The sequence below is a fragment of the Rhinopithecus roxellana genome, chromosome 13 (assembly GCF_007565055.1).
Source record: "Rhinopithecus roxellana isolate Shanxi Qingling chromosome 13, ASM756505v1, whole genome shotgun sequence".
Classification (NCBI taxonomy): Eukaryota; Metazoa; Chordata; class Mammalia; order Primates; family Cercopithecidae; genus Rhinopithecus; species Rhinopithecus roxellana.
The window spans coordinates 114080076-114086075 of NC_044561.1; positions in this window are offsets into that span (position 1 = coordinate 114080076).

Here is a 6000-nt window from a genome sequence, read left to right on the forward strand (position 1 = left end):
TTAACTAGATTGTAAGATAGACTTATTCAACCTGAAGGTGTGGGCTGATGTCGCTTGCAACCAAGGGGAGCTTCAGGGCCCAGACGAGCTTAGACTACCAGCCATTCAGAATCTACATTTTAAAAGAAAACTGAACTGAAGAAGCTGTGTTTAAATGTGAAATTGAGTTTATAAAATTTGGGTAGTTATTGGGGTCTCCTTAAAGATTTGGCTGGAATGTGTAGACAATGTTTGGATCCTGATGTGATCCAATATATGAGACGACTGGGGAAATCTGACCATTGACAAGATATCTGATGACAGGAACAATTATTTAATAAACGTGCTAGGTTTGCTAGTGATATTGTGGTTATCTTTGTTTAGAACGCTTCTATTTTAGAGATATATTCTAAAATATGGGAGGGTAACATCATATGAAGTCTGGAGCTGGCTGTTGAATCATTCACCTGGGAGAACAAAATTGTGTGTGGGTGTGTACAGATGTGAGAGTGTGTGGGTACAGACGATTTTTTTTTTTTTGAGATGGAGTTTCACTTTTGCTGCCCAGGCTGGAGTGCAGTGGCGCGATCTTGGCTCACTGCAACCTCCATCTTCTGGGTTCAAGCGATGCTCCTGTCTCAGCCTCCTGAGTAGCTGGGATTACAGGCATGTGCTGCCACACTAGGCTAATTTTTGTGTTTATAGTAGAGATGGGGTTTCACCATGTTGGCCAGGCTGTTCTCAAACTGCTGACCTCAGGTGATCTGCCTGTCTTGGCCTCCCAAAGTGCTGGGATTACAGGCGTGAGCCACTGTGCCCAGCCCTGTTTAACATTTTAAGGAGCTGCTGGACTGATTTCCAAAGCAATTGCATCATTTTACATTCCCACCAGCAATTTACGAGGTTCCAATTTCCCCACATCTCCACAAACACTTGCAATTTTCTGTTTTTTCCTGTGTCTTTTGAGATGATCACGTGGTCTGTCCCTTTATTCTATTAGTGTATTGCATTAATTGGTTTCTGGATGTTAAGCCAAACTTGCATTCCTAGGATACATTCTTTTTTGGTTTTAGGATATAATCCTCTTATACATTGCTGAATTCTGTATTTTGTTGAGGATATTTGTATCTGTATTCAGAAGGGATATTGGTCTGCAGTTTTCTTGTGATATCTTTGGTTTTGGTTTCAGGGTAATACTGGCCTCAGAATTAGTTGGGAAACATGTTAGTCCAGTTTGCACGGCCATAAAGAATGACTTGAGGCTGGGTAATTTATAATGAAAAGAGGTTTGTTTGGCTTCTGGTTCTGCAGGCTACACAGGAAGAATAATGCTGGCATCTGCTTCTGGTGAGGGCCTCAGGAATAATGAGTGAATTCTCCTCACTCATTACCGTAAGCCATTCTTGAGGGGATCCAGCCCTGTGACCCAAACGCCTCGCACCAGGCCTAACCTCCAGCATTGGAGATCTTATTTTAACATGAGATTTGGAGGGGACAAGATGTCCGAAGCATATCTAGAAGTCTTACCTTCTCCTCCATTATTTTGAAAAAATATTTGAAGGATTAGCATTTCTTCTTTTTTTTTTTTTTTTTTTTTTGAGGCGGAGTCTCGCTCTGTCGCCCGGACTGGAGTGCAGTGGCCGGATCTCAGCTCACTGCAAGCTCCGCCTCCCGGGTTCACGCCATTCTCCTGCCTCAGCCTCCCGAGTAGCTGGGACTACAGGCGCCCGCCACCTCGCCCGGCTAGTTTTTGTATTTTTAGTAGAGACGGGGTTTCACCGTGTTAGCCAGGATGGTCTCGATCTCCTGAACTCGTGATCCGCCCGTCTCGGCCTCCCAAAGTGCTGGGATTACAGGCTTGAGCCACTGCGCCCGGCCAGCATTTCTTCTTATTTAAATGTTTGGTAGAGCCTTTCCCTGCCCAGCGCTGCTGGGCCTGCAGGTCTCTGTCGAACCACAGACATGGGTGTCTGTTCCACAGGATGGAGTTTGTTAAAGTTAAGAATAAGGCTGACTTTAAGAGATACCAAGTGAAATTTGGAAGATGAGGAGAGGTAAAACTGGTCCCTATGCTCAGAAACGCTTGGTGATACAGGATAAAAGTAAATACAACACACCCAAATACAGGACGATAGTTTGTGTAACAAACAGAGATATCATTTGTCAGATTGCTTATGCCCGTATCAAGGGGGATATGATAGTCTGCGTAGCATATGCCCACGAACTGCTGAAATATGGTGTGAAGGTTGGCCTGACAAATGACACTGCAGCATATTGTCCTGGCCTGCTGCTGGCTCACAGGCTTCTCAATAGGTTTGGCCTGGACAAGATCTAACAAGGCCAAGTGGAAGTGACTGGCGATGAATACAACGTGGAAGGCATAGATGGTCAGCCAGATGCCTTTACCTGCTCTTTGGATGCAGGCCTCACCAGAACTACCACTGGCAATGAAGTTTTTGGTGCCCTAAAGGGAGCTGTGGATGGAGGCTGGTCTATCCTTCACAGTACCAAACAATTCCCTGGTCATGATTCTGAAAGCAAATAATTGAATGCAGAAGTACAATGGAAGCACATCATAGGCCAGAATATTTCAGATTACATGTGCTACATAATGGAGGAAGATGAAGATGCTTACAAGAAACAGTTCTCTCAATACATAAAGAACAGGGTAGGCCAGGCGCAGTGGCTCAGACCTGTAATCTCAGCATTTTCGGAGGTCGAGGCAGAGTGATCACTTGAGGTCAGGAGTTTGCAACCAGCTGGTCAACATGGTGAAACCTCATCTCTACTAAAAATACAAATAGTAGCTGGATGTGGTGGTGGGTACCTGTGATCCCAGCTACTTGGGAGGCTGAGGCAGGAGAATCACTTGAACCTGGGAGGTGGAGGTTGCAGTGAGCTGAGATCATGCCTCTGCACTCCAGCCTGAATGACAGAGTGAGACTCCACCAAAAAAAAAGAAAAAAAGCATAACTCCAGACATGATGGAGGAGATGTATAAGACAGCTCATGCCGTGGCCGGGTGCGGTGGCTCATGCCTGTAATCCCAGCATCTCAAGAGGCTGAGGCAGGAGGGTTGCTTGAACCTGGGAGGTGGAGGTTTTGCAGTGAGCCAAGACTGCACCACAGCACTCCAGCCTGGTGACAGAGTGAGACTGCATCTCAGAAAAAAAAAAAAAAAAAAAAAAAAAAAAAAGAAAGCTCATGCTGCTATATGAGATAATCCAGTCTATGAAAAGAAGCCCAAGAAAGAAGTTAAAAAGAAGAGGTGAAAATATCCCTTGCTCGGAAGAAACACCGGGTAGTTCAAAAGAAGGCAAGCTTCCTCAGAGCTCAGGAGCAGGCTGCTGAAAGCTAAACCAGACAATTTCTATGAGGATTTTCCAGATGAAGAAAATAAACTTGTTGACAGCAACTAAAAAAAAGTTTGGTAGAATTCACAAGCGAAGTCATCTGTCCTTGTGCTTTTCAGTGTGGCAATTTCAAAAATTACTCTTTCAATCTGTTTACTTGTTGAGTAAGCCTTTGTAGTTTCTTCCAGTAATTTGTCCATTTAATCTGTTATCTAATTTGTTGGCACACAATTGTTCATCGCGTTCTCTTATCGTCCTTTTTATTTCTGTAGGATCTGTAGTGATATCCCATCTTTCATTTTTGATTTTGATAATTTTTTTTGAGACAAGGTTTTGCTCTGTCACCCAGGCTGGAGTGCAGTGGTGCAGCCATAGCTCACTGTAGCCTTAACCTGCAGCCTGGCCCCGAGAGAAGGCCAGCAGGGACAGGCTGCTGTGCTGGCCTGGTCAGTTGTGCATCTGAAGGGATTTAAGCTGAGGCCATGACATGGCTGGAGGTGAGTTGTAGAAGAGGCCAGCCCAAAGCACTGGCATCCGTGCCGAAGTCCCTGTGGACACTGATGTCTGAAACTGGAACTGACTACAGTGGTCGACAGATGCTCTGGGACCCCTACCATAGCCTGGGGGACACACCAGGGACTGGGGCTTCAGCAACAGGCAGACACCCTCAATCACGGGCTTGTGTGTGGGGACTCGGACAGAAGCACACAGTCACTGTGGGGTGAAGGTGGAGGGACACAGCAGGGGCTGGAGAGGGCGGGGCTGTCACTGTGTGGACATCAGGGCAGGCGTCTCTGAGGAGGGGGCATTGTGCAGGGTCCCCATCAATCACCTGCAGGAAGAGGGGCAGAGCTGGCAGGATTCCAGCCACATGCTGGGCAAGCATGCGTGGGAGGACCTGCTCTGATCAGTCACCTGAGGGAAAGGGGCACAGCCAGGAGGGGCAGAGCAGGCAGGACTCCAGCCATGCACTGGGCAAGCATGTAGAAGAGGATCTGCTCTGCTGCTGCCATCTTGAAGTTCTTTATCTTTGCTTTTATTTCCTTAGAGACAACGTTTTGCTGTGTTGCCCAGGCTGGTCTGTAACTCCTGGGCTCAAGAGATCCTTCTGCCTCAGCCTCCCAAAGTGGTGGGATTACAGGTATGAACCGTGGCACCTGCATGGGGCCCACAAGTCTGGAGCTGTGCTTGGCTGGGGGCCCCTGTGGTGGACGTGGGAGTCAGGACCCTCCAGCTATAACAGGAAGGGGCTGGAGGTTGGGGTCATGGCTGGGCTGGACAGCCCAGTGGAGGTAAAAGTCAAAAGCTGTGGGGAGGGGAGTTAGGACAGCCAGGCCAAGACCCAGAATTCTCTGGAAATGGGGAGGTCCCATGAGTGGATGGTGTCTGGGTTCTGGGCACTGCACTTGGAGGGGGAACAAGGAAGGGCCAGTGAAGTGGCAGAGGGAGGCCCCCCATGTTACAGAACAGGCAAGACCCCAAACTGGGGCTTAGCCTGGGAGGGTTCTTGGCTTCCCCAAGTGGAATTCAAGGGTGAGCTAGTGGTGCTGGACAGCGGTCTTCCATTGAACGGTACTGCTTCTCGAGGACAGGGCTAACTTCTAGGCAGTGCACCCACAGCGTATGGTGTTTGGTAGCTGTATTTATACCCGTGTGAACCCACTTTCAATTACACGCAAATTAAGGATGGGCCAATGCAAATTGAGGGGTAAGTTATTTAGAATTTTCTAGGAAAAAGTGGTAGCTTCTGGGTCATTGCCATGGAAAGGGCTGGCATCTTATGGGTTGTTGCCATGGCATTTGTAAACTGTCATGGTGCTGGTGGGCATGTCTGATGCTAATGAACAGTGAGGGCAGCCTGGGATCCGCCTCTCACCGTCTGCTGGTTCCTGCTGGTTTCTTCACTTCATCCTGCCTGGACCAGGTCCTGTTTGGGTCAGTGGGGCTGGGACCAGAAAACAAGTCCTGCCAGTCTCTTACTTCACCTGAATGCCAAGGGAGAAGCTTCTAGAAGGAAGAGGGTTGGGGGGGCAGGAGCTGGGCTGGAAAGGGGCTGGAGCAGGGGTGGGGCAGGTTGGGGTGAAGGTGGGGGGTTTGCTGTGTGGGGGACAGGGCATGGAAGGGGCTGCCTGCGGGGGGAAGCAGGAGGGTCTGCTCTGGGAGCAAATGTGAGGTGGCCCCACTCCCGTGTCCGCTCCAGGGACCCTGTGCTCCCAGGGATGGGGAGGTGGGGCTGCCCTGCGATGTTCAGGGGCCCTGTCCTCCCAGGGATGGGGAGGTGGGGCTGCCCTGCGATGTTCAGGGGCCCTGTCCTCCCAGGGATGGGGAGGTGGGGCTGCCCTGCGATGTTCAGGGGCCCTGTCCTCCTGAGGATGGGGAGGTGGGGCTGCCCTGCGATGCTCAGGGGCTGGGGGCTCACAGAGGAGACGCTGCTGGGCCTGCTGGGAGCCAGGCTGAACTGCAGACAGGCGGGGAGGCCGGCGGTGGGGACGCTGGGCTCTGCTGCAGATGCCTCCCCTCCTGTAAGACCCCTCACAGGGGTGCGGGCTGCAGAGGCTCCCGGCCCTGCCCACCTGTCCGTGCCCTGAGGAGTGGAGGTGAGGGCTGAGCCCTGGAGAATAGGGTTGTTCTGATGATGAGTGATGATATTTCCAGTGTCCTCTCCTGC